We start from the raw sequence: 13,096 nt of genomic DNA, 5'->3' as shown, positions 1-13,096 counted from the left end.
GTTATGTGCAAAACAATGTAGATTACTTCATTATACAAAATGGTATCCTCATTACACATTCTGATAAAAACATAGTTGACAATATGATTATTGCAAACACAACAATGCAACAATGTTCATGGGTAAGTATGCAGGACACAGACTGGCTTTTTCATTGTACCACCTGATCATGAATTCTACAGTAGCATAGAAGAGGTTATTTTCAAAAAGTAAGACTTTATTTTTGAACACCTTGGTAAGGAGCAATTGAAAAACTCTGAGAACAGTCAGGAACTTACATGGTGTATATTCCTTCTTTCACAAGATTTTCATTATTAACAATTCTCTTCTTGGTTAACACAATTTATCTATTTTTACATAAAAGAAAGTGCATAAATAGTTGGTAGTGACGTTTTCTCTCTCTTCATTGCTGATCTATGTCTCCTTGAAGTACTTAGTGTATATTACTTCTAGACAATTCTTAATTCAGATGGCATGTTTTTCAGAGTATTATGTCGACGCATTGCATTTCGGCCTATTGTAATGGGATAAACCCATCCTTAAATAGGTTTCCCAGTTGTTTTTTATGAAGCCTTCGTCAGGACAGATGATGATTTCTTTGTCAAAGCTTTAGGGGCCGATTCATGCAACAAACGTGCGCCGAAAATCCCAGCGCAAGCAGGCGCAAGGTGGCGCAAGCGTGAGAAAGCAAGCGCAATTCAAGGAAGGCACTGTGTGTGTATACCACTGGTTGTATGCCAAATCCGTGCGTGGCGCACGCAGGTGTACACGTCATCAAACGGTGTGTGCTACGCACACAGTGAAAGCGCACATAGCGTGGCGCACACAACAAAAGTGGGCGTAACAGTGGGCGTAACATGCGGATTGGGGAATAACGCGTGAAAAAGAAGGTGTAACTGGGGAAGTACTGCAGGGAACTACCCGGAACACCCACATGCACACAAACAACCCGTATTCATAGATTCGAATACGGGAAACCTGCGCACGGCAAAAGACGCGCATAGGCGTCAACGCATCAGCCACGGGAAGGCAGGCGGAAGCGTCTCCACGCACAGTATAAAAGTGTGCGCAAACAACAAACACATATATACCGCTACGATGAATGCCCCATTTGTCGCAGCACTGATCGTGGGACACCGTAGGAGGAGGAGAATAGCCAGGGCATGCATTTTTTCACCCCGGACAAGCCTTTTTGGGATGCCTGACGACCAGGTCTACAGCAGATATAGGTTTCCACCTTGTATCATCCTAGACCTGGTCAGGGAGTGGGAAGAGGACCTTACATCCCCCACCCTCTGCTCCCAAGAATTGAGCCCCTTGGAGAAGGTGCTCAATGACCTGCATTTTTTGGCCACTGGGTCATTTCAGCGGACTACTGCCATAGTAAGGGGGGTCACACAGGCCACGCAGTCACGCTGCCTACACCAGGTCTTGGCAATCAAGCCAGCACGCCCCTCAGTCTGCAGGCACATATACATGCCCAGAACATCCGCAGAAAGGCAGGCCGTTGTCCAGGACTTTTACAGGGTGGCACACTTCCCCAAAGTGCTTGCTGCCATAGATTGCACCCATGTGGCCCTACGTCCACCTAGGGCCACTGAGCACATCTACCGAAACCACAAGCACTGGCATTCCATCAACGTGCAGGTGGTATGTGATGCAAAGGGAATCATCACCTCTGTCTATGCAAACTACCCTGGCTCCACCCATGACAGTTTCATATACAGAATGTCCACCCTGAGCCGGGCCCCGGAAGCTGGGTAGCATGGCGACACATGGCTCCTAGGTGAGTACAAATGCCTGTGCACATGCATGCATGTCCCACACACACACACAAATACACAAACCCCCATAATCACAACCATCATCACCTCTCCAGGGGATAGTGCATACCCTATGAGCAACCACATGATGACGCCAATCCAGAACCCCACCACACCACCCCAGGTAAGATACAATACTGCCCATATTGCAACCAGGGCCATAGTGGAGCACACATTTGGAGTGCTCAAGTCACGCTTCCACTCCCTTGACCGCTCTGGCGGGCAGCTACTCTATGCCCCCCCAGTAGTGTGCAGGATCATTGTGGAAGCATGTGTCCTGCACAATTTTGCAAAACGGCAGGGCGTACTGGTGGACATGGTGGTGCCCCCACATCTCCAACCACAGGCACAGGCGCTGCCCATGGGAGGGGACAGGGCACGTGACGAGGAAGCCCAGACCCAGCTTGTGGCCACATTTTTCACCTAAACTCCCACCCCTGCAGAGTGCACACAGGCCTGGCACATACCAGGTGACAATCAATGATGACAAAGAGACAGTCAACTGTCACAACCTTACCACCCTCAGAATGTTGCCATGGAAGTGCCACATTGTGTGCATCCCTAGCTACTTAAACATAAGCAATCCTGTGTGAACAAAAGGCACACATGCGAGGTGTGAATCACACAGACCTGCAAAACAGGCCATGACTATCACTGCTATGTCACCCAAACCCTCCCAAACCACAACATGACATGGCAAGCAATAGATATACACCAACACAGTACCACTTTGGTACACATTGACATGTGGAAAATGTAAAGTGGCATCACACAATGATGCCTGACATGGAATCAGATGAAATGACTGACCAACAACCTCCCACCCAAAAGAAGCCATACCCAAATGCATTCCAACAGTTGTAGTTGTAACATAACAATGAATGCCTGTCTACATGCACATTGTGCATTGCAAAATCAACACTGCAGCTTCTGTGTGCCATGCCCACCTCCTGCAACACACTGCTCAGCGCACAGCATAGTGAACAGCCATTGTGTGTGACGCACACCCTGAGCATCACATCTAAGTGACAAACTACATCAAAAAGCAAATTACGCATGCACATGATCCACAATTGGTCATAGATCATGTGCTGCAGGGGCACAGTGGGCACCAGAAGGCAAACAGAGTGTACATGTGGACATGGAAGGGTGGTTGTACATGTAGTGGATCATAGTACGAGTGTGTGGTCAGTAGGGACATGCACTCAATATATGCATGTGCAATCAAGTGACCATCAGTTTCCTCTACACATCACATGTGAACATTCACCATGTGTACACCCCAGCATGTCAAGCCACAACTAATCCCTCACACCTGAAAGGTAAACACAACACATGAACAGGCATTGATCAGCAGAATACATCATGTACATAGGATACTGCAATTACAATATCAGGGTATGCATCACACTGTAAGGCAAGGCAACTGTCAACAACAAAACACCCCCCCTCCCTCACAAATCACCATGACCCACTGAACAACTGCACCTGGGTTATGTAGCCTTCATCCTTGATTTTCACCTGGCCACAGGATCACCCTTCCCCTTTGTCACCATCTCCCACCTTGTGGGCAAAAAGCATCCAACACCCTCATAGGCCACCTTGACTTGCAAAAACACCACATCAAAGAGAACTCAAAGCAGGCCACCACAGAAGCCAAGCAAAAAGCCTGCAGGCAGCAAAACAAACCAGAATCGCCTCCAGTAGATTACTTGAAGGAGCAATACATTACATAGCCCAAGTACTACCACAATGATGTAACAACCAAGGTAGCACAGTAAAACAATGTCACAACAGGATGTGTACCATGTGTGGTACATAACACAGAATGATGCACCACGAACTGATGTGTGCTGTCACAGCTCCTGTGTACAGGCGCAGGAGTGGCACAACCCAACCACCCCCACCGTGGTCTGGGTGCCTGCAAGGTCAAACTCACACAGGCCTCTGAGACCCTGGTGGGGAAGGAGGGTCAGGGATATGCAGTCGGGACAGGCATTGCTATACTGGATAACCAGAATGTGGGGCAGGAGAGGGGAGTAGGATTGACACGGGAAAGTAGGAAATGCACAAAACTGTACTACTCACATTAACACATACACAAGTACACCAAACTTGATCATCATGCACATAGCAACAAATTACTCAAATGGAAGACAAAGAGAAACTTATCTCTGGGGTGAGTGCTGGCCTCGTGCCTGCACACTCTCAGGTCCGGTAACAGGAGCAGTTCAATGATGCAAAGAGAGCCACAGTTACTAATCTGTTTGTGCCCATAACACACAAACACACCATCATATATGCCCCAAACTAACAAACTACTCTACAAACAAACAATCTGGTGTGGATGCTTCGTACCCATACGTAACATTACCCCTGTGATGTTTCATACACAGTCAATGCAGTAAGTCAGGTGCTGGTGGGTGCGTGGCAAATGGAAGACCAATGTGTCACAATTTACACAACATGCAATGTTCCCTGGGTAAGCATCCAGACGCATATTGCAAGGTATGACTTCAGAACAAGTCATGGTGGAACATGGTACAGGGGTACAGGGTGCTGCTCAACACCCACATGCAATGATGTTGAGGAAAAAAAAGAGGAAAAAAAAATCCTCCATGGGCTCAACGCCTGCACATCCCGACCTATGTGGGAGATAGATTGTCGTCCGAGTCTGGCTCTTCCTGGAAAGGAGGACATGGCACAGGAGCCTGACCGCGCCTAGCTGCATGCAGCTTGCCCCTCGTCGGCAGCAAGTCTGCCAGACGGGTGAGCCTGGTTCTGTGCGGCGATCACACGTAGGTCTGCATGAAGGACCTCACGTGATACGCATGCTTCCTCTTGCAAGGTAACACGTGTAACACGGAGTTCCTCCTGCAAGGCCTGGCTGGACAACTGTTGCACCTCCCGGCAAGCACGTAGCTCAGCCGAGATGTTACGCTCAAGCTGTGCAAACCTCTCCTCTGCCCGCTCCCTCTGGTACATCGTAAGGAGACCCAGAGTGGATCTGAGGGAAGCATACTCCTCCCTCAGGGCCTCCATGTGTGCCTATGCGTGAGCAGCAATTGATCGACGCAAAGACACCATCTCAGCCTGGCCTGACCTGACTGAGGCCGCCATGCCCAGCCTGAGCGAGCGGGCTGTGGACCGTGCCGCCTGCTGCTGGAGAAGCACCTGCCTAGCAGGGGGGAGCATGGATTGGGCCACATGCTCCATGCTCACAGCGATGTTCTCCATTGCTGCCCCCTGCCGTTCAGAATTGGCAGTCATGTCTTGCTCCCACTCAGTATACAGCGGTTATGCGCGGCGACCGCGTTGCTGGGCTTGACCCCTGTGGGACCCAAGGACTGGGTGTCCTCGTTGTGTTGGCAACGCCCGCGGCTGCACGACTACATGCCCCCGTCGACGTGATGGCCCAGGCACATCAGTGACTGGTGTGGAGGGTGACCCTGCGTCCCGATCCACCACAGGCAGAGGTTCCAAGACTGTTTGACCCCTCAGTCAGGTGTCGCGGACAGAGGAGTGCCCACATCAGAATCAGTCACCCCTGACATATGGACCTGATGCTCATCCAACTCGACATGGACGTCAGAGTGGTTATCAGGGCTGGACTCATTGCCAGCCAGAGACAAGATGGACTGTAGCACATGTGGGTTTTTGTGGCCTACCACCCCACGACCACCACTTGTGCCGGGTTGCTGTAGTGATAACAACCCTGTGCCTGGCAGGACAACACCATCCTCTGGCTCCATTTCCTCATCATCTGAAAAGTAGAGAGAAAAAGGTCACTACACATGTTAGAAGCACACAACGCACACACACACAGACATCACACAGACAACAAACACATCAAGCAGACATGTCACACCCAAAAGAGAACCTGCCATGCATGCTGGGTCAACTTGACACTGTTTATGTGATTAGGCATGTAGAATGGTGTCATTTTGCACAGAAGTGGGTCGATGCAGTGCATCAATTTTGTATGTTACTCACTGTCTACATGTACAAGTACTTCATGATGTGTATCTGAAAAGGTGAAGGCAGTGCAAGGTCAACTTCAGCTATCACGTGCAATGTGCATTCAATGGCTAGCATGGCTACAAGCAAACCACCCCTCCCCCCAGGTGCAAATGCAGGGATGCCTACCATGGTATCAAAAGGCTGACCATAGACCTGTGTATTGACAGACAGTGTAGACTAGCATCAACTGCATTATGTGAGTCAAGTGACTAGAGAGCAAATGATGATGGGACAGTAAGCAGGACACATGATGAAACCTCGGAGTACACCCACGTGTAAAGAAGACACTACACCAGTTGGACAGAGTCATTGCCCATTAAACAGTCTGAGGCCTGTGACACACACAAACTGTCACACCCTAAACATGTGTGCGACGCAGGACTGAGCCACAGTGGAAATGGGAAGGCTGATGAAATGCCATGCAATGTAGGTCCCCCTGGACTCCTACTACAATGATCATCCAGTCAAGGTCATATAGGGGCATGAGTGGAATACACATGGAGCATGAATGGGTACTCATGTCCCTGCGGGGCATCTGACCTCTGCACAGTCCAAGTGAGACACCCTTCATCAAGTACAAAGGATGTACCACACAGTATATGTCTGGCAGATTGGCTGCTGGAAGTTAGCATGTACACAGGACGCATGGACAGGGAAGTACTCAACGGCAAAATTGAAGCGTACCAGTGTTAAGGTGGAATTGGGGTGTAGAGGGGGCGTGGAGGGGCAAGGGAGCATGCCTACATGGAGTTCCCGCATACAGGCAGAGGACACATGCACGTCAGTCATGCTATGACATAGTCCCTGGGGTGAGAGGAAGGTCACCCCACGCTACATGCAGAAGGGCCAGTGAGCTGGAACATGGACTTGAGGGGCATCCTGGTGACCAACATGTGAGTAGGGTGCAATAGTGGTGATTCAGACAGTCCCCGTCCGCTCCAGATATCCACCATCCAGCAGAGCAGACATGCATCAGGGAAGCATTGCATTACTTGCACATCAGAACCATGTACACGTGACTGTAGTGGCAGTCATGCACAACACATCACACAAGTAAAACACACATGTCCACAACAAACATGCAGCAACACTCACTGGAATGGGCATCAAAGTCCAGCATCTCTCCCACTCCTTCGACTGATTCAGATGGTATGAACTCCGCAACGAGTGACTCTTGCGGAGTGAGGTCTTCCTCCTCAGGTGCAGGCCCACTGCCAGTCACCAGAGTCAAGTTGTAATTTGAGGCACGCTTAGCCTTAGCGCTGCGTTTGAGGTGATTCCAAAGCTTTTTACACTCTTGCGCCGTGCGCACCCCATGGCCGAATGCACTCACATATTCCGCAACTTGCTTCCAGGGGTATCACGGTGGGCAGCCGTAGTCTGACAATTAGGACCCACTAGCATGTCACAGCTGTGGCCCAGCACGTAGTCCACAAGGTAGTCCAGTTCCTGGTTGCAGAAAGGCTTCTTCCTTGGCGTGCTGGAGGTCGTGGCTGTGTGTCTGGTCCCAGCCTGTGCTGCGGGTGCAACCTTCCTCCTCTTGGATTGTGGCACAGACCCTGGCTGGCAAATGCCGCCCTGATCACTATGGCCAGTAGCACCGGTGGATTGAGCCAAGGGAGTGGCAGGCGGAGGGACGACCAAAGGCCTGTGTTGCGTCAGTGGCAGCTGGGTACCCTCTAATGGACCCTGCGCAGCAACATCTGCTGTGGCAGGGTCATTGACCACGACTGTCCTGGTTGGCAGACTCACAAACTGGGTGTTGTTGGCTTCATCTGCCCCTGCACTTGCCAACACCCGGCTATTCGGGGCAGCAGATGACATTACTGCCCCAGGGACACGTGTCTTGGTCAGGGCAGCCCTGCGTGCACCTATGGCTTCCCTCCTGGCCTGTTGGAAATCTTCCAAGGGCTCTTCAAGTGCCAACGCAGCCTGTGTTGGCAGACCCTGAGCCTGGGTGGTGGTGTCCACAGCTGCACCTGCAGCGACCACTACCCTTGAGCCCGTGGCAGTCGATGAAACAGACTGCCGGGTCACACAGGCACCAGTGCCAGATGCAGAAGCTGCATCTCCCGGAACCACAGGGGGTGGTGGCATGACTGCACCGACACATGGCACAACATCGTGCTCAAGTGGCGCACCCCTGCCTCTTCCCCTCTGCGGCCACCCTGGATACCCTGGAGTCCCCCTACTCCTTGGTCACCCCGGCCACGTCCCTGATCACGCCCGCCACGAGAAGGACGCCCAGCTGAGACGCCCCTCACCTCTGGTGGCCTCCCAACCATGGCACAGATGGAGTAGTGCCGGCACAGATGGAGGAGTACCAATGGGAGGTGTACACCACAATTGTCCTGAGCAATTGGGGTGAAGGGGGTGGGATGCAAGATGTTAACAGCCCCTCTGCACCTGCAAGGCTGTATGTGACCCCGGTGATGTAGTGACGGGTCACGCAATGCTCAGGCACCCCAAAACTGCAGTAAAACCGTGCATGCAACCCTGCAGCCTACGTGTGTGGAATCAACCTCCCGCAGTACGCGGTGGCACCCAGTAACACGAAAAACGCGTACACGTGTGTCACGCAGGCTACGATGACCTCGAAAACGGGTGCGATACACAGGGGCACCCACAGTGGGAAAAATAGCGTGCGCGACTCACCGTCTGACTAGCGTGATAATGAAAAACACACGTAGCCAATACCCCCGCCAAAAGAAGAGATACATCCTCGATCCGCTGTGAAGTTGTGATGGTGCACGAAACAACACGAAGGAGCAACACACGTCGGTCTCCACGAAAGGCACCTACAGTGAACTGCTGACCCCACTCACCTTTAACCCGTGCTGAGGGAAACGCCTGCGCGCGTCACATCACTTTCGCGTAGGCCCTTTCCTCGGATTACACGCATTGACATGCGGACGTGCAGTTTTTTCACACGCACTGAACCACTATGCCCACGTCACGAGGGAAACGCTGACGCGCGTTACGTCACAGACGCGCTTATGCACTAAGGGCCTTTCCTCGAATTACACGCAGACGTGTAATTTTTTCACGTGCCAAATCACTCCATATCAAGCTGGCCACGCAACAACACACGGAAGACCACGCTCCTGCCCAGAAGGCCGAATTACTGCCCCCAGAGCAGCGAGCACGCTCCCACCTGCCATCTGCTGCTGCCTGCCTGCATGCTGCCCACGTGCCCTGCTATTTGCTGCCTGCACATCAGCCATCTGCAGGGGTGCAGTTGCTGTGACCACCCCTGCTGGAACTGAAGACTCCCGACTGGGATACCATCGCTCCACAGCACAGCACAGCCCCAGGACCCAGTTGCCCACCCACACCTGCCTCTGGAGTTGCCATGTCAGGCACACCACCATCTGGCACCACTGGCAACCCCCAGCCAGAGAAGCAGAGGGCCACCAGCTTCAGTGCCAGGGAAGTTGGTGTCCTGGTAGAGCAAGTCATGGGGTAGTATGATGCCCTCTTTGGGAGTTTGCGCGCCGACTATGAAGGACGGTCCAGGATCTGGATGGACATCGTGACTGCCATCAACGAGGCGGGGGTGGCAGTCCATGACATCAAACATGTCAAGAAGCGCTGGGAGGACTTCAGGTCCAGGACCCTCGACAAAGCCCGGCACCTCTTGAAGGCAGCGGATGACAAGGGGCGCCGGGGCCACCTGTCTGACCACCAAATGACGGTCCTGGTACGCATATGCCCAGCGCTCCACGTCCAGGTCCTTGAGAGACAGACCCGTCTGGAGTAGAGCGGTAAGTGTTCATGCATACTGATTGGACGCTGTGAGTGTCGTGGTGTGCCAGTAGTGTGCAGGTTGCACATGTGTTTTTGTAGGGCCATGTATGGATGTGTATGTACGGGGGCATGAGGCTGACACATGCAAGTCCTCTCATGTATGAGACACATGGATGGTGTATGTGTGGGTAAGCATGCAGGCCAAATGCAGATGTGGGAGCACACATGTTTGAATTACTGTGTATGTACGTTGGCATGGTTGTGGTATCACACATGGATGTTGGTTCCAGCTGCATGTATCTGCACTGTGTACATGTGCATGTGTGTGTATTTGACAAGTGTGCAACTGTGATGCAACATGGATGAATGTGACACTGATATGGAGAAGGCTGAATGCCAGATGTGACATGGATGGCGATCTCATCACTGCGACAGTTGGTGGAGATGTACACATTCATGTAAATGTGGTGGCATGTGTGCATGTCTTGTGCACTCCCCATGCCTCATGTGATGTCAGGCTCACCTTTGGCTGCTCATGCTTTTGTATGTGTATGGATGGTGCTGCCTGGTGCGATATTGCTGTGGAATTGCCCATGTGTGTGAGTTGAAATGACATGGGTGTTGGGGATTGTGATGCTATGTCTGAAGTTTGACACTGCCCCTCATGTGCAACTGTCATGTGTGTATCAGTCCATTGTACAGTGCCCTGATGCCTGAGTCCTATCTCTCCCTGTCTGCAGCGTAATTGATGAAGAGGGCAGAGAGGGTGCTGTGGAGCAAGGCGGCAGGGATCGCACAGCCAGCCGGAGACGCAGGGCCCTGCTCCCCTCCCAGGTTGTCATCTTGTCAGGGAGTGAGGAGTCCGGTGCCGCGTCCCAGGCTGTAGCTGCCGAGGGTAGGTCCAAGAGGCGGAGGTCGGAGTTGGACTCCTCGGCAGCAGAATGGGCAGCTGCTGAGATCCCACAGGGTCCGACGGAGGAAGATGGCATGGAGTCATCCAGGTTGGTGGGGGATTTGGTGGAGGAGGAGGCCGTGGAAGGGACAGACACGGGGTCTGGAGGTGGGGATTCCACTGGTGCTAGTGGTGCAGTGCAGGGGCAGGGACAGGAGGCAGCACAGGCCACCACGGAGGTGCATGTGTGTAATCCTGTCCCCGATCCTGTGACTGAATCATCCTGCACCAGCAGGGATGCCTACGTCCAGATTTTTCAAAAGTTTAATGTATTTCCGAAAATATATGTTCACATATAATAACCACGATGGTCCATTGATTTTTCAAAAAAAGAGTTTTTATCAACAAGTAGTTGCGTAAAAGCATAATAATCCGCCTCGTGGTGTGAGGCGTTGCTAATGTTTATTTAGCGAGGAAGGAAAAGCCACTTAGCATCTCATATCAGACTGAAACATTTGCCAATGCATTTCGGATTAAATATCCTTCTTCAGGGCGAGTCTGCAAATAGTACATGTGTCATTCCATAATATTCCAAAATTAGTGTATCGACAATAATCATATGAATAAAGTAAATGACATACCAATAGTTGTGGTGGTGGAAAAGGTCAAGATTGATAGATGCGGATAACAGGAAACAGAAAAAGAAGAAACCAGCAGTGAGAAGGCTGATGCATATGAGATTGACAGAAATAAGAAGTTCGAATAGCATTTACCTGACCGAGTGGTAAAATGCTTGCATACGTGGTGGCTTGGTGTGCGAAAACATGTAGACGGCAGTGAACTGCCCGGGAAGATGTCAGCGCCGTAGCGCAGCCTTCGGAATGGGCTGAAATGTAATGAAAGTACCATAAGCTATAGAAGCAGACAGGTACGATTAGTGTAGAAAAATCTTTAAGAAAGCTTACCGTGAGACCAGCGAGCGGTGGAACTGTCCCTCTCGCTAGCTCGCCTGAAACTGCGGTGCACGCATCGGCGCGTTGTCAAGACAACGCCTCTTAAATATTCCACGTGACCGCGCTCCCGAAGGACACGCGGCTAGAGATAACAGACTGTGTGTGGATCTCCGGAAGGGAGTGCAAAGTAAAAAATTAATTATCTTTCTATCAAAAGGTGATCACGGAATAATGGTGACTCAAAAAAATATAATAATGTAATTAATGGAAAACATGGAAACAGAAGAAATACTGCCATTTGAAGCAGAAGAAAAGAAGAGTAAAGACAAGCGATAGCAAGAGGTGTGAAAGTAAGATGGCAACTAATAAGGTGCCCAATCTAGGAACGGGCTACTAAATATGTTAAACACAGTGTACATGATATTAGTAACACATAGTTGTGGAATTACACTCTGAAATTACAATCGACATACAATATGCAGTGTCGAACAGTGACGACACCAAAGAGAGTAACACTGATGGCACAAGCCTCCCCACTACTATGGTGGCGCAAAACGCCACCTTGGGTCCCAGACAATGTCCAGGAGACGTAGCGGGGAGGACACAAATAGATCAGTCACATAGAAATTCACAGTATATAATAGCTAGAAACATGTCCATAAAATCAAAGAAAAATTATAGAAAACAGTGATAATTAATCTCCTCGTTCATTCCATGGGGAACCAAACTCCCAAGTTTGTCGATCCAAAATGTCTCTCTTCGGTTCAACCGCTGGTTCAAATCTTCGTGAGGATTATTCTTAGTCAGTACCTCCAAGATCACAAATCTGATTTGGGTCAAATTATGACCATTCTCCATCCAGTGGCGGGCTACAGCAGAGTTGGTGTTAGCAGTCCGGATGCATGAGCGATGCTCATTCCACCTCATTTTAGCCATTCTTGTGGATTGTCCCACATAGAATTTTTTTGATGCCGTAGATTATATTGGTGCTATCACAAGTACCATAGTTCTTGAGCGGAATCTTTTCCCCTGTTCTGGGATGGTTGATAAAGTCTCCTTTAATTACTGAATTACAATTGGTGCAGTGGAGACAAGGGTATGTCCCAGTGCGTTGGGTTACAGATTCTTTCAAGGGGGGTCTAGTATATACCAGTTCATCTCTCAGGTTCCTGCTACGTTGATAGGCAAATACCGGTAATTGAGTGAATAAACTTTGTACTCGGACATCATTCTTCAAAATCCCCCAGTGCTTACTAATGGTTTTCTTAATCCTGCTGCTCTGAGTTGAAAATTTAGAAACAAATACCGGTGTTTTTAGTTCTCTCTTATTTCTGGGATTTTGGGTAGATAACAAAGTTTCTCGTGTCAGGGTACTGACCCTATTTGATGCTATGTCGAGTTCTGTTTGTTTATAGCCCCGGGCTAGAAATTTCTCTTTCATAATCTGTTGTTGGACTGCACAATCCTCGGGGTCGCTAACAATCTTCTTAACCCTAAGCAGTTGACTGTATGGAAGGTTCTTGAGTAAACTGGGCTGGTGAAAACTCAAGCGGTGTAACAGATTGTTACGGTCTGTCGGTTTCCGGAAGATTGAGGTACTGTAAGATGTAGGGCCTCATTAGGACCCTGGCGGAGAGGGTATTACGCCAGCGTAGTGCATG

This window comes from Ambystoma mexicanum, chromosome 3q (assembly GCF_040938575.1).
Source record: "Ambystoma mexicanum isolate Mex_15411 chromosome 3q, UKY_AmexF1_1, whole genome shotgun sequence".
Lineage (NCBI taxonomy): Eukaryota > Metazoa > Chordata > Amphibia > Caudata > Ambystomatidae > Ambystoma > Ambystoma mexicanum.
Note: the sequence above shows the minus strand (reverse complement) of the source record.